Here is a 25,030-nt window from a genome sequence, read left to right as displayed (position 1 = left end):
GTAACATGGACTTGCAGAATGGACGGGAGGCCACTGTGCGGATTCCCTAGGCCAGCACTGAGGGGCCAAATGGTAAGTTCTCCGCAGGGAGAGGAGAATGTGGCCACCGGCTGAGGAGGCTAGGGCGACAGGTTTCGAGCCTCCTGGGTTCCTGGGCAGCCGGGTGGTCGAGGGGTGGGTCCCGGAGATGGCGGACAAGGACCAGAGGGTTGGGGCCCACCAATCAGGGGCGCAGGTGGGTTGCGCCTTGCGTTGAATGCCAGAGGGTCCCTTAGTGCTGGGAGGAAAAGGATCTTACAGAAGAAATTTGGAATGTCATTATTAAAAGTGTGTAATTGATTTTAATAATGAAGATGAAATGTTTGTTATGTTTATGAGATATGGTTATTAAACATGGCCATTTTTACACCCACTCAATCTCTGTTGATGATTTACAAGTGGGTTGTAGGGTGTCGGGGCAGGCGGGGAGCATGCTGGGGATCTGGGCCCTATGCCGAGCGATAGGCTCGATGAGCACGTCTCTAGGGCCCGGTCGCCCGGCCCCCGCCATGTCCCCATAGCCAGGTAGGCGGCCAGTGGCCCAATAAGCGACCGGCCGCCTTTTTACTTCCGGGGCATGATTCTGCTGCATCCGGTGGGGGCGAGGAGGAGGCGGAGCCAGGGACCTATTTAGGGGCTAGGAGCCCTGGTCGCGGCCTCTTCCTCCTCACCTACACTGGATCGATCTGATCGGTCGTCAGCGGAGATCTTCGCCCCTTCCCCCCCCCTTTATGTTCTTAGAGTCACTGTTAAATCCTTTAAGTAACTCCCACCCACCCGTACCTTAGCATAGTAGTCTGGGGTAGGCGTGTTGCGGTAAGGAGACCTTAGAACAGTGACATGGACTTGCAGAATGGACGGGGGGCCGCCGTGCGGACTCCCTAGGCCAGCACTGAGGGGCTAGATGGTAAGCTCCCCGCAGGGAGAGGAGAACGTGGCCACCGGCTGGGGAGGCTAGGGCGACAGGTTTCGAGCCTCCTGGGTTCCTGGGCTGCCGGGTGGTCGAGGGGTGGGCCCCGGAGATGGTGGACAAGGACCAGAGGGTTGGGGCCCACCACTCAGGGGCGCAGATGGGTTGCGCCTTGCGTGGAATGCTAGAGGGTCCCTTAGTGCTGGGAGGAAAAGGATCTTACAGAAGAAAGTTGGAATGTCATTATTAAAAGTTTGTCATTGATTTTAATAATGAAGATGAAATGTTTGTCATGTTTATGAGTTATGGTTATTAAACATGGCAGTTTTTACACCCACTAAATCTCTTTTGATGATTAACAAGTGGGTTGTAGGGTGTCGGCGCAGGCGGTGAGCCGGCTGGGGGATCCGGGCCGTATGCATGCATCCATTGACTGACTTAGTCCATGCAGTGCCTGAATCTATCCGCTGTCTCGGTAGTGTTGTTTGAAATTGCCACTACTATTTGGGTGTCATTAGCGTAGGCTACTGGAAGGAAGCCGCAGTTTCTGATGATGTTTGCTAAAGGGGCAGCATATATGTTAAAGAGGGAGGGGCTCAATGAAGAGCCCTGAGGGACCCTCCAGGGCAAGTTGAAGGATTTCGATACGAATTCCCCAAGATGGACTAAGAAGGATCTGTCACCCAGAAAAGAGGCCAGCAATGTGATTGCTGATACATGTAGGCCTATTTCCTCAAGCCGGGTTAGGAGTATATCATTGTTGACGGTGTCGAAGGCTGCCGAAAGGTCTAACAATATGAGGGCAGCCTTCCCCCCTGCATCCAGTATACTCCTAATTTCCTCCGCTGCCATAATCAGAGTGGTTTCAGTCCCATGTTTCTCCCGGAACCCGTATTGGGATATATCTAAGACATGGGAGTCCCTAACAAACCCAGCGAGTTGAGAGTTCAGATGCTTTTCTAAGATTTTGGCCGGGAATGGGATTCTTGATATCGGCCTATAGTTAGCTGGGATAGAAGGGTCAAGGTTAGGCTTCTTAAGGAGAGGAAGAACGAAGGCCGCTTTCCAAGACTTCGGGAAACAATTGACCTGTATTATGTTGGCGAGGAGCAGCTGAAGTTGATTGCTGAGCATCTCAGGGAACATATGCAAGACCTTGGGGTCAAGGGTCCATGGGGCCCCCCTGACTTGGTTGACATAATGAGATGAAAAATATGTTCTTCTGACGGGGCTGAGAACTGGAATTTTGGGGAACTTGAAACTGAGGGCTTTCCCGGATTAGGCTGCAGATTTCCTATTGCATGTGAGTTGCAGTGCGGAGAAGCGAAGGATTCGTAGATGAGTCTCACTTTGTCAGTGAAAAATAGCCCCAGATCGTTACACAGATCTAGACTGCCTTCTATCTGTTTGGCTGCAGGCTCAGTAAGTTTTTTTACAGTGGCAAAAAGTTATTTGCTAGAGTTTTTGGCCTCATTGATTTTTTTTTACGAAAAAGGCCGATTTTTCTGCAGCTATCAATTTCTTATAGGTAGCTAATGATTTGCAGTAAACTTTTTCTCCCTATCCTCATAATTGGCCCTCCATCTTCTTTTGGCCAGCTTGCATGTCTGTTTTTGTAATCTTAATTTCTCTGAGAACCAAGGCTCCGAGAAGTTTTTCCTCTTATGGTTTTTCTTTTTAATGGGTGCTACTGAGAGAACTGCTTATTTGATCCAATTATCTACTTGTTTTGTGGCTTGATTGCAGTCTTGATCTAAACCTGATATAGTAGCGCCAAGCTGTGCATGCAGTTTGGCTAAATGAATTTTATCCCATTCCTGGTACGAGAGTTGCCACCTCGCTGGACCCTGGCCGTTTTTGTGTGGTCAATAGTTAAGGTAAAATTGACAACTTTATGATCAGACCAGGGTACCGACATCACATCACCTATTTTCATATTAGGATTAGAGGAGATGATCCCATCCAAGGTGTGACCAGCGGAGTGGCTTCCTTGTTGGAATAATTGAGTCATGCCGCAGCTAGTCATGGTCTCTGTGATGAGTATCTTGTTTTTATCTGTGACTTTTTCAAGGTGGATATTAAAGTCACCCAGAATAGTGTAGTCTGTCCCCGAGAGACTGGACTTCGGAGGGGGGCCCAGCAATTGTGACAGTGGGGAACTAGCCTTGGGTGGCCTGTACAGCAGAAGGCCCGCAAATGTGTAGTTATTAGTGATGCAAATTTTAAAAGGTAGAGTCTCACACTCAGGGGAGTTCATGCCCTCCAAACCCCGCACCTGAAATGTATCTTTACTGATGATGGCAAGCCTTCCCCCCGGCTTCCCATTTCTGTCTTCCCGAAAAATAGAGTATCCCCGGGACTGCTAACGCCAAATCAATATCTGAGGTTTTATCTGCCCAAGTTTCTGTTATGAACAACAGATCTAAGTCATGAGTGTCAATCAGATCGGCTACTTCAGTATTATGTTTCACTAGGTACCTTACAATCACCAGAGCTGCCTTTATCTGTTTACTTGAAAGCACACCAGTCTGCTGGAACTGACCTGCTGCTGTGCCGCAAAGCGTGTAACCGAGGTGCAATGAACAACTAGGGCAGTGTTTGATTTCTTCCAAAGGATGAGAATCTCACAATCCAGCCTAGTCCGTAGTTCCCTAAGTTCTAAACTGTTATAAACCCTCCTGTTTGCTTTGTTCCCATTTTGCGAAAAAGTTCTGGCCCTAGGCCCGTGCCAGGCGCGGACAGGCGCAGACGGGCTTGCCTTTGGCACGCCGCTGGCACGCCCACCTGCGCGCGTCCGCTGCGCGAACGTATCAACATGAGTTTAAATGGTCTTAGGGCTTCAGCAACTAGCTGGCTCTCCCCCGAAATATTTCCTCAGCCGGAAGAGATGGCGTGCTGACCGCGCCCTCTGCCCCTCCGTACAATCGGCACTTGCCATGGCGGACCGGTGAACATAGGCGGGTAGCTACTGCCTTGGATTGTGAACAATAAAAGGTGAGGAAGATTTGCACACATTGTATTTAAAAGCCAGCAGTGAATATTTTTTAAACGAAAGTTACCAGCACGAGCACCACGATGTTAGAGCTACAGTAGTCACAGTCAATGGACCCCGTGTCCGCCCTTCCAGTGGTTATGTAGTCTTAGGGTTTCAACAACTAGCCCGCTCACCCCCGTAATATTCTCCTAGCCGGAAGTGATGTTATGTTATGTTATGTTATTTTTATTTGTGCCGTGCACAGCTGCCCCAGCAAAGGGGCGTCCTGGCGCTTTGAAAAGGTAAACACAACACAGCATTAAGAGCAAGCAGAAAGGAGAAGAGACACATCAAAGGGGCTAAACAAATAAAAAGGTCTTGATGGCCCGTCTAAACTGAAGGAGCTCATTGATGGCCCGGATTTGCGGAGGAAGAGAATTCCACCAGCTCGCCGCCAGGACTCTGAAGGAGCGGCCACCAACTCTGCTCAACTTAAAACGCGGGACCACTGCTAAGTTCTGACCTAACGATCTAAGAGTGCGGGAGGGGACATAGGAAAGCAGCAGTTTCTCCAAGATTTGTGGGGAGGTACCCGTGAGGATTTTAAATGCAAGGCAAAGAACCTTGAATCTAATCCTCTGCTGCACAGGGAGCCAGTGGAGAGAGCACAGGGTATTGGACACCGGGCACCGCCTAGGCAGACCTGTCACCAGTCGGGCCGCCGCGTTTTAAACCCACTGCAGACGAGAGAGTTCTGACTGGTTAACCCCCGCCAGTAGTGAGCTAGCATAGTCCAACCTGGACAGCACTGATGCTTGGACCACCAGTTGTCTTCATGCTTGGACCACCAGTTGTCTTGTGGGTGCACCACGCCCTCCGCCCCTCCCTACAAGCAGCACTTGCCGTGACGGACCGGGGAGCATAGGCGAGTAGCTACTGCCTTGGATTGTGAACAACAAAAGGTGAGGAAGATTTGCACAAATTGTATTTAAAAGCCAGCAGTGAATATTTTTAAAATGAAAGTTTCCAGCACAAGCACCACGATGTTAGAGCTATGGTAGTCACAGTCAACTACTATGCGTGTCTGTTGTTTTAAGTATTCATTTCACATGTACAAGTTTCATTTGCCACACTTTCTTAGAGTGATTATTTGTTGGCTCTCAATTGTTTTTCAAGCTATCATGGCAAAAAAGGAAAATGCCAATAATTTCCCAAAGATTTTCCAAGATGTGGCCAGAGGATTTGTCATGGGTGCCAAGTTGCTCATTGGCATTGGCTCTCTGTATTAGCCCTTACAGCCTGTAAGTCAGGAAGGTAGATATATTGTTGTTTGCTTGTACTTTCTCAAGTAAAACTGTGCGTTATATGCACAACATAAATGTTGGACTGGTGCAAGACTGATTCTGAGCACCCCTCAGTATATAGTGGCCTATAATCCTGCTAGCTCACAGTGCACAATCTGCACCCCTAACTTATAGGGTAACACATGTGTGTGCAACCTCAGAACATGACAACCCTGATCCCCAAGGAAATTGTGGTAACAAATGTAGAACCCTTTCGCTCAGTTACTTATGTATACCAAAAGAGATACGCAAGAAATATACAACATGCAGTTTCAATATATATTGAAGCATTCTGATTCTTGAACAAAATATGTGTGCTGCAATGATTAATAGAAGGAAACATAATTATGTTATTAGAATTACCAGAAGCGTGGAAAAGATGAACAATTCAACCATTTAGTAGATTACAGGAAACTATATGCTTGCACTCAAGTACAGTAATATGGTGTACTCCTACCTAGCACATTAGACCCTATTGTATCTGAGGAGAGTGGATCTACCAAATCCATGTCTGGGTGGTCTAACACCCGGTTATCAGAGGGTAAGGGTCAGGAAACTGCCTATCTTGGTGTAGAGTAGGACAGCATCACTCGCATGAGGTGACAGGAATCAGCTGAGCTGAAATTCCAGCATAGACCGAGCTCTCAGTGCCAGTGAAATGTTCCTCTAACTAAACAAACAAAGGTTTGATGTCATATATATAATAAAATTTTTCATGTTACTATGTCACAATTCCATTGAGGCCACAACTGTTCATTCTATTATGATAGTTCTGTTGCAGAGTGGTCTAAAAACAAATAACATCTTGCATGCTGAACTTAGCCCGTACGGAATATTCAAGGTCTCTTGATGAAATGCCTACAAAATGGTGTTGTAAACAAACTGAGTTAAAAGAATGTTATCCTATATGTGCACGCAAATGAATGTGTGTAAAATGTCATTGTGTTTAGGAAGAGAAGGTAACTTAAGAATGTGTTCATGTAAAATGGTGATTTGTTAACCGGGCCTCCACATGGCAATATTGTACAGTTTAATATTTATGATTTCCAAGGATCGCCCATACCTGCACACAAGAGGACAGGTACCCAAAAATTTGACCTTTCTCCACTTACAACCTAACAAAAAATCTTGAAATACTTAAAGAGAAGCAGCACTGAAGAGAACCGAGGTAAGGAATAGCAATAGCTAACCAGGTAGGGTGAACAAGAATGCCAAATCTGTGGAGGCAGACCCATTTTTTTCTACAATCTATGCCAACCCATTTCTGTAAATGCAACTTATGTCCCAGTTTAAATAGAGGATTGACTGAAAACAGAGAGTAGCTGATTTCATGTGTCCAATGCAGGAATCATTAGCAGCTCAAGTTGAAATATATATATAAATGTAAGGCCATGCAAATCAGGATGTACATGGCTTTGTAAATATTACTGAAGCCTTTGCGCTGTCTTTGCCTGAGCTTGCATGATGCATGGACAACACATAGGCTTCATGTATTGGCTCGGTCCCCAATTCCAGCTGTAATGCCACATCTTCTCCCCACATCGCATTTCAGTGTTGCACTTCATGGTAAAAAACAAATTGGGGGCTTACCACTTTTTGGAATATCCCTGTTTCGTTTTCAAAATTTGCTCAACCTAAATCCAGGGCAAGCTACATCATCTTCCTGTGTTTCAGCTTCCAACTTTCTTTAAAACCCCAAGGTTTGGGAATAGTCTAAGTAAAAATATATAAAGAAGTGGTTTAGGTAAAAACAATTATCGCTATGTGCGTGCTCATTCATACAGACACTTGACTGCATCCCATACTAATGGATTAAAAAGCGTTCTATAGAATTGCAACATAGCAAAAAAAATAGCAAAGTATAAATAGTTTATGTAACAGAACAACTGAAGCAATATGTGTGCTCATCCATGGAAGCAGTTGACATTATTGACATATCTAATACAGTCAAGGCTACCCGTATCAACTGTTCAAATCACTTTCTTCCCCACAGTTTACACATCAATATTATTTGATATTCTATTTTGAAGTTATATATAGTTTACCTTACTTCCTTTTTGGAATGATGTACAAAGATTGAGGTGTCAAAGGATAGGAAGGTGATTCGCAAAGAATAGTGAGATGTGGTGGTCTGTAGTGCGTCATGGACGAAAGTACATGGACTTCAGACTATGGGCCTGCTTTAGACACTCGGTAGACGGGTTATTCCATCACAACGGTGACAGATATCCCATCAGCCAAAGTCTAAATCCCATAGGACATAATGGGATTTAGATATTGTCAGACAGGATATGCATCATCATTGTGACGGAGTAACGCGTCTGCCTAGTTCTAAATTAGGCCCTATATATTACCTACTGGCGGTCGCCAGTAGGTAGTTATAGTTAGGATTGTTTTCCATAGGGAATCCGCAACATTCTATTGGGAATAACTTTGGCACCGGTTGAGGAATCTGCCTGTAATTTTCCTCAAATTTGACTCGCTTCGCTCCGCTCCTTCCCTGAAAGTTTGGGGGGGATTTGTCAAGCGGGGGGCGAGATAAAAGGGGGGTCCCAAAATGTGTTTTCCCCATGTTAATTTCCATAGGGCGGTTGGACTCACTTTTAGCCCGAACGGCTGAATGGATTTCCACCAAACTTGGCAAAATTGTAGGGACTGGTAGCCCGATGTGCCTTTGCTATGTCTCAAGATATGTGCTCCAGTGGATTTTGAGTAAATTAGGTTAAAAAAAATATATATATCTATAAGCGCGGCCCGGTACGCGCACCGGGGCGCACACCAGCGCGCTACGCGAGTTCGCGAGCGGAAAGCTGATTGGCTCTCGGGTGTCTGTCAACATTCCAAACAGTCTGGAGCGGCCGCCATCTTGTGTCTCGGTAGGATCGAGACACAAGAGGTGGCAAAAACAAAGGGGGAAATGACCAAAAGGGGGCAGGGTAGACCCCCCCCTGGCCCCCTAGGATTGATGTGGGGGCCATTAAAGGGCCCCGCGGGGTAAAAAAAACATTTTTTTTATTTTCGCGGGGGGAGCACCCGGTACGCGCAGCGGGGAGCGTACCATGGGGAAAACGCTGGGAGAACAGTAAAATAATAATTTAAAGTGCTTAGGGGTAGGGTAGCTCTGAATAGAGTTGTTGTGTTGTGTGGGTGATTTAAGTACCAACATGTAGGTACCAATGCAGAGTCTTAAATTCAATGTACACCGTCTCCTCTGTAGATATCTTGCATGTTGTTACAGAAGTTATTGTGGTATATGGAATCCATACCATAGTCTGTCAGGAAAGCAAAAACAGATCCTTTAAGCACTTCCTGAGAAGGCCTAGGGGATCATGGGTAGTCTACCCTGCTCCCTTATGATGTTTTCAAGTAATACATTTTACTCTCTTCTGAATCTACACAAAATCAGTGAGGAGGGAGTTGCTATGGTAACAGGTAGAAAGGGCTGAAGGGGGAAGGGTGTTGGTTTGAAAATAGTGAGGGAAGAGTTTTGATTGGTTGACATGAGGCATATGTGTGTAGAATTAAAGGTTTTCTGTGCCAGTCATGGTTGAGTGTCTGGAGTGCATACCTTTTGCTCTGCTAAAGAAAAATTGGTGTGTGTGTCTAACACTGTTCTCAATCTCCCAAAGCATTTGTAAAGGTAAGTAATGATTCATTTAATATAGATAGAGACTTGTATGCTCTATGGAGAAGATTTGGAAGCAGATTGTGGTTTTTTAATGTTGCTTTGTGTCATGTTTTTTGATAGTGCTTGGTAAAAAGATTTTACTGCATAGAGGAATTGTATTTTGTAAAATTGAGAAGTTTCAGTAGTGACATGGAATGCTTGTACATAGGACCTGTGCTCTGTTTCTAAAATGTTATTTAAAAAACGATTTTGGGGCAAATGAATGGCTTTTACATTTTTGAGAAGGAATAAATAGTGTCTGTAAGATTAAATAAATATATTTGAACCTTTCACAATCATGTCACCTGCGTTACCTCAGATTAGGAAGCTGATTGAGCTTCTTTCTTGTTGGTTTGTGTCATGTTTTTTGATAATGCTTGATATCAACATATGCAAGATAGAGGAATTGTATTTTGTGAAATAGTGAGGTTTCAGTAGTGAAATTGAATGCTTGTACATAGGACCTGCGCTCTGTTTCTAAAATGTTATTTAAAAAACGATTTTGGGGCAACTGAATTGCTTTTACATTTTTGAGAAGGAATAAATAGTGTCTGTAAGATTAAATAAATATATTTGAACCTTTCACAATCATGTCACCTGTGTTTCGTCAGATTAGGAAGTAGATTGTGCAGATGAGGTGAGGCCTGTCCAGGGGTGTAGATGAGGTGAGGCCTGTCCAGGGGTGCAGATGAGGTGAGGCCTGTTCAGGGTTGCAGATGAGGTGAGGCTTGTACAGGGGTGCAGAGGAGGTGAGGCCTGTGTTCAAAAGTGTAGTGGGAGAGAGGCCTGTCCAGGGGTGCTAAGGAGGTGAGGCCTGTGTGTAAAGAGTGCAGTGGGGGAGAGGCTTCATGAAGTCCAGTCCACTGCACTCTTAGACACAGGCCTCACCACCTCTGCTCCCCAGGACAGGCCTCACCTCATCTGTACCTCTGGTCAAGTCTCACCTCATCTGCATCCTGTTATGATCTATTATATCTAATACATTGAGGCTTGTCCAGGGGGCACGGAGGAGGTGAGGTTTGTCTAGGGCACAGCTTTCCAAACTTTTCATTTTGGTGACACACCTTTTTGTGAAAAAATGTTCAGGGACACGTTAATGCGAGCAAGCCCAAACCACCTAAGGGGGGCGGGCCCCACAACCCCACACACACACACACCCCACACACAACCACCCTCACACACACCCACAACCCCACACACACCAGACCCCCCCACAAACCCCCTCACACACACCCCACACCCACACACACACACCCACAACCCCACACATACCCACACTACGTCACACAACCCCCCCACACACACAACCCCACACAACCTCACACACACACAACCCACACAACCCCACGCAACCCCACACATACACACACAACCCAACACACACAACCCCCCCAAGAACACACAACCCCACATACACCCCCCCACACACAACCCCACACAACCCCCTACACCCCCCAAACACACACACACACCCACACAACCCCCACACCCACATACACACACACCCACACACACAACCCCACACATACCCACACAACCCCCCCACACACACACAACCCCACACACACATACAGATGACCTTGCAGACTATGAGGAAGGGTACCCATATGACAGACAGGTGGAGAGGATGTGGGGTTATGGACAGAGCTGCCAACTTTGCAACAGGGGAACTAGGTTCCAGACTAGGCATCAGCTTAACATCCTGTGATTCTGGGCAAATCACTATTTTTCCCTGTGCCACAAAAACTTAATGTGACCTCATGTAAAAGACGTGGTGCTTAAGTAAAGTGCCTTAGGGAAGAGTTTTCTCCATAAAAACAGCAGTCCCATAATCCGCAAGGAATCCTGCAAAAAGTTTCAGCTAGCTCGATGGAGTATCTAATATGTCTTGGTTGAGTTGACTACTAATCCTGAACCATTGCCATGTAAAATAATACTTTAGTCGTGCACACCAGAGACCCTCTTGCTTGTTCGGCACAGCCTCCATTGCAGTTCTCCTTATTTTATGACTTCCACATTCTCCTCAACCTGCCATGGGAGGTTTAAAGTGCATGGAGCAGGTTGCAACTAAAGGCACCACTAGGAGGTAGGAAGTGTTAGTCAAAGTTAAATCACCACAAGGCAGTGTGTTGCGTGTTCCATCTGCCTGTGGCAACAATGAGCAGCTGGTAGAATGAAGGTGAATCAGTGCATAGGGGAGGGGATACCTTGACACAGCAGACACTGATCAAGCCACAGGGAATGGCACCCAAACCTTTGCCCACAGCAGCAAGTTAACATGTAACAGGCAATGCTGATTATGCCCAGACATCATAAACAGCGCCACAACAGTGGTCATTGGATTAGACAGCCCTAGAAGGTGCCATCATCAGACTTTCAGGTCAGAAAGACGGTGCATCGGCCAAGCTGCATAGGAACAGGTTCACGATGGTGAAAGGCGCAACAAGAAGCATGATCTAGCAGGCAGGAAGGAGTAAAAAGATGGTGCATGGTGGATCAAGGAATGGCAATTTTTATCGCACTGGAATTGAAAATCAGATACCACAGCTGCACTGGCTGAATGAGTGAGAGAGAAAGAATCAGCATCAGAAACCTTGGGTAAGAATATAGAATATAGTCGGGAATAGGTAGTAAGTAGTAAGCGCAAGAGATGTGCACAGGAGGACAAAACTTGGAATTGCTACACACCCAGAAGGATCTACTTCTACAAGTAAGTCAAATGCTGTTAGTATAGATTAAGCTATCTTACAATATGGCGGCCCCCGTTTTCCACACATCGATCCCATCACCAATTTTTCCAGAACACTGATTTTACAGCTCATGGGGCTGTTTGTATTTTAGTAGGTGACAATCATAGTTCTTAAAGGAGGCACAACAATTTCAGTGATAGAGTAAACCATATATTCTGGCTATTGGGCAATTCCTTTCCCAGCAATATTCTTGAATGCATTGCCCTTGGAAATATTGCAGGATCACTATATGATGTCCGCTATTTCTAGAAATAAACACCCTTAGGTGCCCGTAAATAAGTTGGCTTATGGCATGACATTTATGCTAAAGGGAAGTACAGCAATCAATTATTGCAATAGACTTAACCCTAAAATAATAAAAAATGATATAGGTTCTAAGCACTTTTATTTTGCTTTTTTAGATTCCTGTCACACTGGGCTATCTGACCCGTATTTTCTCAACTAATGGAATTGAAATGTCCTTTCACCTAATAACCGGTAGGCGCGCATATTTGATATGATGACAATGACATCACTGGCCACATAATATGTGAAACATTAATATGGCTCTAAATCCTTTATTCTAGAACAAATCTTAATATACATTGCCGTTTTTTCTGGATGGAAGAACATATACTTACTCCATATCAAGAAGAGTTAACCTCATTTGGTAAGCTAACCAACTAGGCTTTACAATCTAGAAATGCTTCTCCGTGTATTCTTTGACAACTATATAGTTGCCAAACCTTCTAGTATGTATTAATATAACATCCCAAGCCCACCGTAAGTGTTATAAATATTGAGGTTGATAGGCCCACCTCTGTTTGAATTTCCAGGTTATACAATTAAGCGAGTAGCAGAGTTCTAGTGCACAACAATGCTATTTACGTGTCCTTTGTAAATCTGTAAATATGTATAAAGATTGTGTAAATAGATGTGATGTAAGGAATCAGAACTCAACAGGGTTTTGCACAATTCTTTAGAAACCATCACTAGAATTATGTTGGAGTTCCTTTTAATATGTTGTTAGTAATTGAAATGTGGAAAATAATGTTTTGTATTGTGTTTATTGTACATATTTTAATTGTGTGTATATGTATATATATTGTTTGTAGCCCTGAAGAAGTCCGTGGAGTAAAGATTAAACTTCCAAAAAAAAACATCAGAAAACTCTGCTACTGAACTTTTTTAGTTTTTTTGACCTGTGTTCAATGACTATTATTATACAGATTCTTAATACATTGATTTGTGTGCTGGATCATTTGTTGCAAAAATTGTTTGTTAGAACAAGTTTCTTGTTCTGGGAGGTCTAGGGAAAAGAATCTCCGATCCGTGGCACCATACAAAAAACTAGGCAGTATACAGGATAGGTGTAATTGTGCTTAAACCCCTTTTCACACTTCTTTTCCAATTTATATAGTAAGAAAGGTCTAAAACAGAAAATTAAGATGTTGCAAGACTATCAGCCTGATTCATGAAGCGAAATAGCGCCCGCAATGGCTGCGAAAACGCAATTGCGGGTGCAAAACACGGAATCGGCATTCAAGTACGAAATAGCGAAAACGCTAAAAAATAATAGCGATTGGAATAGCTATTACGCAGTAATAGTCGCAGACTCCGGGAAGTCGAGCATTAGCGATACGGAAATAGCGACCAACCACGGAATCTGCGAAATGATTAGCGAAACGCAATATTGTCTCAATCGGCATTCATGAAAGAAATACATTAGCGAAAAAGCGCTAAATCGCACGTTTGCGCGGCGCAATTTAAGGACAACTCAAAGCAGGTGGTAACCATAAAAGCCATGATGAAGCCAAATTTGAAAAACTGTTAGCCAATCACCAACAGGTCCAGGCCTGACCAATCACACATAAGGACATTCAGCAGCAGCATTAGGCGTTCCACAATGCCTGGGATGTACATGGTGGTGAGGCGGCGAAGGCTACAGCGAGCAGCACGGAGGAGATGCATGAGGCAGGCAAGGATTTACCGGCAGCGGGTCACCTTGCTGGGCCAAACCAGAGAACAGATTTATGCAAAATACAGGCTGAATGGGGAAATGATCACCTGGCTGATACAAGAACTCGACCCCATCATGCAGCACCCAACAAGGCGAAACAATTCTGTGCCCACACATGTGCAGGTATTGTGCAGCCTGCACCTCCTGGCCTCCGGCAGTTTCCAGGGCATAGTAGCCGCTGCTGGGGGGATATCCCAGCCCACCATGTCACGCTGCCTCCACACTTTTGTTGACGCCATGCTCAGCCAGCTCCACCGGCACATCACATTTCCCACGAGCCAACAGGAATTGGACCTCACTAAACTACAATTTTATAATGTTGCCCATTTTCCCCATGTCCTCGGCTGCATAGACTGTACCACGTCGCCATCTGCCCACCAGCTGGCACGGAGTATATGTACCGCAACAGAAAGTCCTACCACTCCCTCAACATACAGATGGTCTGCAATGCCAAGAGCATCATCACTGACACTGTGGCCCAGTACCCAGGGAGTACCCATGACTCCTTTATCTTCAGGCACAGCGGACTCCACACACGACTGATCAGGGGAGAGTTTGGGGAAGGACACCTACTTGGTAAGTACACTTTGTCGACAATGTCACATTGCTATGAAGTAACTGCGCTGCACAGGCAATCAACATCTGCTCCTCTCATGCAGGTGACAGTGGCTACGCCCTACGGGAATACCTCCTGACCCCTTATCTCAACCCTGCCACACCTCAGCAACGGCGCTACAATGTTGCGCACATCCGGACAAGGAACTGTATTGAAAGGACATTTGGCCTGCTCAAGAGCAGGTTCCGTATACTGCACAAGACAGGTGGGGCCATGTATTACAGTCCTGCAGCGTGCTGCCGCATTGTGGCTGTCTGTGCAATGCTTCATAACATTGCAACCAAGCGCCGGATACCAGTTGACATCTCAGGCAGTGAATCTGAGGGGGACGACCGGCCACCAGCAAATGCGCACCATGCACGCGGGGAGAACCCAGCTGAAGGCCACAGACGTCGCAACCACATCACAGCTAACAATTTCTAGCCCACCCCCTTCCCCCACCCCACATATCACAATTGCATGCAAAATGTAATGATTACACAAGGCGAATGTGTGCAGCAAAATAAATGTATTTGTTTGATTCACAAGATAAAAGGGTCATGGTAACAACTATTTACAAAATCCAGTATTCCAGCATACTGCATGTAAAGGTTCATGGCAGGCTTAGCTTCAGCCTGCGCCTGTGTCCCTGACACAATGTCATTGGTGCTTCCGGCGCACATTTCCCAGGCGCCTGTGAGGCTCTTCCTCATCCTGGGCAGCTGGACCAGGCGTAGCCCTGGTGCTGCGCCTAGGTGGGGGGGCCTGCGTGGCAGAGTTGCTGCTCACGCTGGAGGCAGCCTCACTCGCGTCATCTCCCCCTACGATGGCCGGTAGCACAGGTGTAAGCAGTGGGATCACGGCGGTGGTCAAGTGCTCCAGCACCCGGGTAATCTCCTCGCAGCACTGGACCAGTTGGTGCTGCTGGGTCATAGAGCGCCGCGACAGCTGGGTGGTGGCATTTGCTGCCACATAATTTGAGCGACTATAGGTCGACAGCTGGCTCAACAGCTGGTGGTGGCGCCTGCGTGCAACACTGCGCTGCTTCCCCAGCGCTGCACTATTGGCCTCCATTGCCGCCGTCATGCGCTCCATGGCCGCCGTCATGCGGTCCACCCGCTGGCCGACTCCCGCCACATTGCGGCCGATCTTATGCAGCTGGAGCTGGATGGCTCCTTGCTGCTGCGACTGGCGCTGGTGTAAACGGAGCATTCGCCGCTCCACGCTCATGCAGGCATGGAGATGCCCATTGCCCCTCCTGCTGTTCGGCCGCTGTGTAGCGGATGTGGCTGGCCCAGATCGTGTTGGACGAGCTGCAGGTGCTGTAGCAGCTGGTGTCGCAGGTGCGGCAGGCACTGGAGGCACATTGGTGGGGGGCCTGGCCTTGGCAGCCGGTGGGCCTGCAGATGTTGCAGCAGGTAAGGTGGGGGGCCTGGCCTTGCCAGCCGGTGGGCCTGCAGATGTTGCAGCAGGTAAGGTGGGGGGCCTGGCTGCTGGTGTTGGCGCAGCAGCAGGGGCTGGTGGCTGGGTAGCGGGTAGGGATTCCTCCTCCTGGGCCTCCTCGACGATCACCAGCCTCTCGCTGTCACTGCTATCATCCGCACCTGTGAGGGTAAGTGGATACTCATTAGGTGCATGTGACTGTCAGACGTGCAGATGTTACATGCATGCTGGGTGACATTCCCTGGATGGCTGTGGATTTGTGCGCTTAGGAACCTTTCTGGCCGCATTGTGGTACTACTACATTGTGGACATACTACGTCTCCCACAATGCCTCAGGGCATTTCCTGATGCACAACATAGGCATGATTAAGGGCCAATGAGTGAGCCTATTTGGGCAGGGACGGTCATAGGGGACAGGGTCGCAGTCGCATGCCACTTACCTTGGGTGTTTTGGGTGGGGCGGGAGGAGTCCAGAATGGTCACGCCAACACACGCCTCCCTCTCCAAGGTGTCCTCTACCTGGTCCTCCAGGGGGGTGTTGGGTGGGACAGTCGGTCCACCACCTCCAGTGCCTGATGACTCACCGAGGCGCGCCGCCACCTTCTCCTTGGCACGCCCTCGGAGGTCGTACCAGCGCTTTTTCAGCTCCTCCACCGACCTGTCCGCAACGCCCACAGAGTTGACGCTGGAGGCAATCCCCACCCAGATCCTCCGCTTCTCCTGTTCTGGGACCCTCCTGGAGTTGGCACCAAAGAGCTGGTCGTGTTTGGCCACCACCCCTTCTATGAGGTTCTCCAGCTCCTGCTCGGAGAACTTTAGTTTGCGCTTGCGGCCAGCGCTGTTGCTGGGGCCAGGCAGAGGTTTGTCGGACATGGCGGTCGCTATTTCGGCCGGGTCGGGAGTCGCTAACGGAGGTTTAGCGGCAGCTTTCCGTCGTGTACACTCAAATGATAGTGTCACTGTGGTGTTTGGGGTTGGGATTTGGCTGCTTCCTGGTTGTGATGTCATCACGGTGCTCGGAATGCGTCTTCCCGTATTTCCAGATCCCGCGAGAATGCGACTCGCAATCCCGATCGCACGGGATTGCGAGTCGCAATCCCGTGCGATCGGGATTGCGAGTCGCTATCCCGTGCGATCGGGATTGCGAGTCGCAATCCCGATCGCTGGTGGCCGGAAATAGCGATTATTCTGCGTTTTTTGTGGGTCGCTAACGGCTTTAGCGCCCGCGTGCGAGTCGCTATTTTTTCCCCGAAAAGTACATGAATGCCGTTTTGCGTTTTCTCAATAGCGAGTCGCTATTATTCGCTATTAGGGACACGCAAAACGGCATGTACATGAATCAGGCTGTTAGATTCTTGCAGAGTGAGAGAAAACACAGGTTTGCATGGGCATTCACTGGCTTGTCTTTCTAGAAAAGTATGTCAGAGTGTTTTTCATCATTTTAGGATGTTAGCAGTGCATCATAAGAAAATGAGGAAATTAGTGAGAAGGTTGTATTATGCAAAAAGTCCAGCACTTAAGCTTAAACAGTTAAACAGTGCTCTTTTGCATGGATCTGAATTAGATGTGAAGAACATTTGTGAAGAAATTGAGTTTTGTTATTTTGGTGAAAAAGAGGACAGTGTAGAAAGTGATACAGTAATAGAAGGTAATGTGGAAGACAATGTACAGATTTCAAGTACATAAAAGTTTGACCAGGAAATTACCAATTTTAAGGTGAAATCAAGTGAAAGGCCTAATTTTACTTGTGTGTGTTGTCGACGGACTCATTATAAGATTCAGACTAAGTTAGTTGATTTATATGCAAAACTTGAAATGGAAAATAATAGTGAATGGAAGGATTTTGCAACTTATTTGTTGGTGGAGAATTCTTTTGATTTGAGTTCTGATCAGTGTATTTGTAATTATTGTTTTAAAAAATTAAATGAAAACAGAATGCATGCTAGAGCTGTTCATAATGATCTTGAGTTGGTAGACATTCCTTTTGAATTGATGGATTTAAATACCTATGAATCTCTTTTGATTCAATGTGTCCATCCTTTTCAGGCTAATGTTCGCATGGAGCCTAAGATAGGGAAATTGCCTCCTTCAGATTTACAGAGAGGATTCAAGGGAAGAGTTGTTTATTTGCCTCTAGATTTCAAGAAAAATATTGATACAATTTGTATAGAAAGAGTGGAAGAGGAACCTCTGGTTATTCTAGTTAATGGGGTTCCGACAAAGAGTAAGAAAATCTGGCAAGATTTAGTGGATGTTAGGAAAGTCAAAAAGACAACGTTGTATTTGGTCAAAAACAATGAGTACTACAAACATGTATGTGTTGGAGCAGAGGAAACAGCTACAGATGAAGACAGTGATTGTTCAGCCGGCCAAATTGAAAAAGTTGATGTGTCTAGAAGTGAAGAAATATATGAACATTATACTGTTCATCATTTGCATTCCAAAGAAGTAATGGGGAATGCAATTGACTTGTATTAAATGAAAGCAGCAAAAGGAAGTCCCATTAGTGTATGGGAAGAAAGTTTGGAAGCTCGTTGTGTTCCACAGTTATTTCTAACAGGTCGAGGTGGACGATATGACGATCAACCAGTTCAAATTCCTGCAGCTGAATACCGGACTTTAAGATTATATGCTGATGATCCAAGGTTTCGTCAATGCATTCCGTATTTGTTTCATCTACTGTATGAAAGTGACTTGTCTGGGCTTTCTTATGCAGTGAACCATATACTTAAAAGTGGAGCACATCTGCAAAATGTTTCGACGAGGGACTTTATGGAGAAAGTCAATCTGCAAGACAGTATTTTGGAATCTCAGCTAATCAATCTCATGGCATGTCAGCGTGCTACAAACGAGTATTGGTTCCGTCGTCATGAGGAATTGAAATGTATGCTAAGAAACTTAGGAACTCCTACATGGTTCCTCACTCTTAGCTGTGCTGAGTATGAATGGGACGACTTACTTCAATTTCTACGAGAGGCAAATGGAAACATACAAACTATAGAATTCAAAACACCTGGAGAACTGTGTTCTTTGGATCCAGTGAATGTATGCAGATATTTCAATCATAGATTTGAAGCTATGATGTCTTTTATTACCAACAAAAAAAATCCTCCCCTTGGAGAGGTTTTGGATTTCTTTTGGAGAAAGGAGTATCAAGCGAGAGGTGCTCCTCACATACCTATGTTGTTATGGATTAAAGATGCACCCAAATTTGGAACTGATTCGGATGACACAGTGATGAGTTTCATTGAAGAATATTCAACATGTGCTGTTTCGAAAACAGTTTAAGGCAACAAGTTTTACGCTTTCAATCCCATCGTTGTGAAAAGTACTGTCGTTGAAAATTCAGAAACAAGGACAAGTTCTACACAAAATGTCGTTTCGGGTTTCCACGACCAGTGATTTCTAAAGGAAGAGTAAATAATTTGATGTCTTCTCTGCGACATACTGTGACGAGGAAATCACCAAAAAATACATAGAATTTAAAAAGAAACGAAGAGTCCAAGTACATCAACAACTACAACCCAGTGATTTTGTCCATGTGGAATGCTAACATGGATATTCAGTTCGTTGCTGACAACTCTATTGCTGTGGCTCGATATGTGACGTCTTACATCACAAAAAAAGGAAAAGACAGAACTGAAGGAAATGTGGGAGGACATTTAACATGAAAAGAGTTTAAGTAAAAAATTATACAGTTTCAGTTTGAAGATGTTGTCGCATCGAGAAATTGGAGCATATGAATGTTCTGATTGGTTATCATCAGCAAGTCTCTATGCCAAATCTAGAACAATCATTTGGGTGAGTCTAGGTCTTGCTGCAACACGAAACCGAGTTTTGAAATCTGTACAAGAAATTGAGTATTTGGCGGAGAAAGAACCAAACAGTACAGATATTTTGAAGACAAACATGTTGGATACATACTATCCAAATAGAAGTTGTCATCTTGAGAACACTTGTTTGTATGAAGTTCTGCAAAACTATAGTTATAAGAGGAACATCACAGAAGATATCAATAATGGCAAATATGCTGTCATTGGGTGTGAAGGATGTCTAGTGAAGCAGAGAAAAGGCCATTTGATTAATCATCGAAAATTGAGTTTTGAATCTCCAGACAAAAAGGGAATTTTACTATTTAGCTCTTTTGCAACTCTTTAAGCCATGGCGTACAGAAGAGGAACTACTTAAAGATTTTCTCTGTTACGAAGATTCTTTTAATGCAACCAAGGATACCATAGAATGTCCTGTTTTTCCAAATTATCTGCAAATGTTGAACTAGAGCAAGAAGCCACACGTGCTGCAGAGATTGCTAGAGACAGTTCTCAAGACAGTCAGAGTTGTACTTCATTGAGTCAGGATCCACTAGGAGGACCAATTATCCAAAATGAAGCTGCCACTGCCATGGATGAGGTGGAAAGAGCTATGGAACAAGCTCAAAAGGATGTAGGTAACTTAGAATATTTGGTGAAACAACTAAACGTTGAGCAGAAACAGATATATTACGAAGTCACAGAACAGATTGAACACGGATTCAGTCATGAGAAAAAAAAAATGCTCATGTACATCATTTAAGCCTGTCCGACTGTACATGACATGAGTGGAGAAGCGGGAACTGGAAAAAGTTTTCTGATTAAAGCAATTGCAACTTATCTACAGAAAAGGACTGAATCACCGCTGTCTTGTGTTGTAACCGCTCCAACTGGGCTGGCAGCACATAACATTAAAGGGATTACTCAACATCGTTTACTGATGCTACCAGTTGAGCATGATAATAAATTGCAATACAACAAGCTATCTGGAGATGCGTGTTCTGAAGTTTCCAGAGTCCTGAAGAAAATGAAACTTCTTATCATTGATGAAGTAAGCATGGTCTCAAATCTAATTCTTGCTTTTATGCATTTGAGAATGCAAGAAATTCTTAGAACAAAGTATGATGTGTTATTTGGAGGGAAACACATTATTGTTTTTGGAGATCTACTGCAGTTGACTCCAGTGAAGGGACAACCAGTGTTTAAAATGCTCACGCGTGAAGATACCAGGAAGTCTCTAGGAAGCATTGGAAACGTTAATATATGGTTATATTTCAAATATGCAGAACTGCTTCAAAATATGCGACAGGCAAAGGATGAAGATTATAAAAATATTCTACAAGATGTAAGAATTGGAAAACTAAGTGAGCATGGGAAAGAAGCTTTACATGCACGAATAATTTCAAATTGTATCCAAATGAAAACATTCTTCCAGAGAAAATTTTTAAGAACATTACTGAGAACAAATCTGGGATATGTTTGATGCCAACTCTGCAAGAATGTTCCATCTTCAACAACAAAATGTTAAAGTTAGAAAATGAAGAGATTGTGAAACTGAAAGCTATAGATAAAATAGAGCATATGGGAGCAACAATTATTTTGTCAGAAAATTTGAAATCAAAATTGGATTCATTAGAGAAGAGTATATCTAAAACTGCTGGTTTTGAAAGTCTCTGAATGTGTGTTTAATTTGTCGTATCATTTTGAGAAGGAATTTAAATGTTGAAAGAGGTCTGGTAAATGGAGCAATGGGTCATGTTGTTGATTTTGTGAATTATAGAAATAAAGATGGAATTGAATTTTTTAAAATTAAATTTGGTGTAATTGAGCAAGTAAAACAAATCAGTCGTTGTTCTGCTAGATTTTTGCTTGTAAAAGACTTATATGTTTGCCGAAAACAGTTTCCTTTTTGTTTGGCATATGCGGTGACAATTCATAAATCTCAAGGTTTAAGTGTAGATAGTGCTTTGGTGAACATTGGAAGTTCTGTGTTTAAAGAGGGTATGGCATATGTGGCATTATCACGAGTCAGAACTTTATCAGGATTGTACTTGATTAAGTGTGATGAGACAAAGATTTGTGCAGATATAGATTGTGTTAAAGAATACAATAGGTTAAGAAGAGAGTATGCTCCACATTTGCCTCAATATGCTCTGTTTGAAAAACATATGGTAGGCCGAAAAAGAAGAAATGAGAATAATTGCAGTGAGGAAGTAGCAAAAAGACAAAAAGTAGATGAAACTATAATTGTAAGCAGAAAGAAAAAGGATTCTGTTGAAGATGTTTGATTTCAGTTTGAAAACAGTTCTGGTGTCAACTGCTATGCTAATGTAGTGGTTAATGTTGTTTTTTTTCTTCAAACTTTACAAGAACAGATTGTTGAAAATTGGGATCAAAGATTCTGCGGTTTATTGATTTCTGTGTTTGAGAAATGTAGCAGTGATAGAGCAAAAATAGAAAGTGTTTCAGAAATTCGAAATCTTTTAGACATATGTTCTGGTCAAAATAAATTTTCACAGAATATTCAGCAGGATTGTCAGGAATTTTTAATGTATATGTTTGGTATATTGGAAGATGAAGGTGTAGATGTAGAAAATCTTTTTCGTTTTTCTTATCAATGGCAGCATGACTGCGACAATTGTAGTTTATCAAGTAGTACTAGAATAGACACTGAAAGATTTATATATTTGACTTTACCAGACTGCAAATCAGTGTCTTTTAATAATCTAGTTAAAGCAGCTGATCATAATATGGTGTGTACCCAATGTAAGTGTCCAATGCTGTCCACATTATTTATACAAACTTATGGTCAGTATGTCATTTTAATGTTCCAACAATGTAGACCCGATGGAACTAAATTGACAACTTCTATTACAAATTTAGTGGCTTCACAGTTATCAATTTCTAGAAGAACCTTTGCAACTGTAGCTATTATTTATCATGACGGTCCTTCGACAACATCAGGGCATTATACAGCTTATTTAAAATGTCGAAAAGGCTGGACTTACTGTATTGATACTCATTTGACTTTCAAACAACGTTTGCCTTTTGATTTAAAAAATTCTTACCTAGTGTTTTTAGAACCAAAATTTAAGTAAAGGTAATTGGCCTATGAAGACGGGAGCAGTTAATAAAAGTTAGTCTGCTGTTTAAAATTATATTGTGAGTAAAAGTGATCAACATAATATAAAAAATCAAGTTCTCATATAGGTACTGTAAGTGGATCTCATAGTAAGTGATATCAGTATTATAGGAAATGTTGAACATGAGTGATCCAGAGATGGGAATATGAATATTTAAACATTGTGAAAATGTTGTATGAGCTTTTCTTTCAGAACGTCAGGAAAACGGTAATTTTAGAGTTTGTTTTGAGTAATTTGAAAACATACTGATATATCTGACACTATTTGGCCTTAAGGAAAGGTGAAGGAATGAGCAAAGAGTCATGACTTAACACAAGGAGGAAAAGAAAACATTGAGACATATTTCAGATGTTCTTGGAGCTTTTTTTATAGAAAGTCGATGAAATGGAAGTTTTAGAGAACAGCAGAGTATTTTCCAACGAAAAGGACCTTCACGATGTACTATTTGGATTATAGGAAAAGTAAGTGAATCAAAGATTAGTGTACATATGTGATTTGTAAGTTTATATGTTTTTTTAAGCACAATCTTTTAGATTGTGTTTTTTTTCCCGCTGTCATATGATAAATAGTTTGAACACACTGTTTTTAGTGAAATTCAATATATTCTGAGAACAACAAAAATAAACTATCTAACATGTTGTACAATGTATTCTATAGTTCACTCCTTTTCCCTCAATCCTTCTATATTATCCTCACTCCCTTCATCCCTTCACTCTGTGACTCCCCTTCACTCACTCTCAGTCATCTTCCATTCCTCATTCTTGTAAATGCATCCTCAATCAGACTCCTTTCTCTCTCACCCATTCCCCTTTTATTTACTCCTCTTTCCTGATTTAGTTTTGCTAACTCACATTCTTTTAGTATCTTACTTACCTTCAGTTCATTTCTCTCTTCTTCTCTTCCTCTCTGTCACTGAATCTATCTGCCTTACTCTTAGTAATTTGCTCTCCTTCTATTTCTTTTTCCCTCTTTTTGTCCTTCTATATTACTTTAATTCTCTTTCTGTGTCCTTCACTCTTACTTTATTTCTTAGTACAATTTTATGATTTTTAATCTCTTGACCTGTCTCTTCTATTTTAAAATATATATTTTACTAATTATAACTTATTTTTTCTTCTCTCTTTCACAGATATAAAGTGTAGTAAAAACATGTAATTAAGTTTACATTAATTATATGGTAAGTGTGACTAAAAAAATGTAGTTTGTCATCGCCCTTTGCTTTAACCTCACTAATATTCTCTCACCCTACCTCACCCCTGTTTCTTTACTCTGCTTCCCTCACTTATTCTTATCCTCCATGTTTACTTCTCTTTTCCTTACTTTCCTACCACATTCAACTTCTTTCAGTCCCCCTGCTTTACTTCCCTTATCCCGTGTTCACTTCGTTCACTCCCTCACTCATTCCCTTTCCCTTACTCACTTACTCCACTCCTCTCACTTCTTCTCTCAGTCCCTCTGTCCTCACAGTTCCTCACTCCTGTTCCCTCACTCCGTCTTTCTTACCCTCACTGTCTCTGTCCTCTCACTCTGTCACTACTCTTTTGTCATGCTCACTCCCTATAACTCACCCACACTCCCTCACTTACCTTTCTTTTCTGCTTCACTCAGTCCCTTTCTGTCACTCCTTCCTTTACTCTCTCTGTCTTTTCTCCCTGTCACTCCCCATGTCTTACCCTTATTCACTTTTATCGACCCTCTTTCACCCCTCTTTACTTACACTCACTGCTCTTTTCTTACCCTCCCTCAACACTGTTCCTTTACTCCGGTTCTGTCACTACCCCTCATTCCCTATCCTTTACTCTCCTTCCCTTTACTTTCAACACCCACTCACATTCTCCCAGTACCTCTGCTTTAGTCTTCCTCTCTCTTCTCTTCTTTCGCTCCCTTATCCATTTTCCTTTTCTCAGTTACACCCTCTTACACCTTTTCTCTGTCTTACTATCTATTACACAGTCCCTCTGTGTTCCTCCCTCTAGCTCTCTTTCTCTTAACATCACTCTCTCTGTCCCCTTTCCTCATGCTCCTTCATCATTTTTTTTCCTCTTTTTTTTGGGTGCGTTAACGGGACGCTCACCGGTACGCGCACCGGGGCGCGCCGCAAGACTGCGCTTACCGGTGCGCTCACCAGTACGTGCACCGGGAGCGCTCAAGGGCACAAAAAAATAAAAAAATGTAAAAACCATGAACAATATACATAAAAAATAGTATTACATAAATATACAATATAGGATTCATTATAAAAAATATTACATTTCATAGCTATAGAAATTTGCTATTAAAAAACCTTTGAAATTCACTGAAAAAAACAGGTTTGAGGCCCTATATATAGTTAGGAATTAGCATTTAAAAAACCTTTGA

The sequence above is a fragment of the Lissotriton vulgaris genome, chromosome 4_1 (genome assembly GCF_964263255.1).
Source record: "Lissotriton vulgaris chromosome 4_1, aLisVul1.2, whole genome shotgun sequence".
Taxonomy (NCBI): domain Eukaryota; kingdom Metazoa; phylum Chordata; class Amphibia; order Caudata; family Salamandridae; genus Lissotriton; species Lissotriton vulgaris.
The sequence above is the reverse complement of the archived record's forward strand: the minus strand, read 5'-3'. Positions refer to the sequence as shown.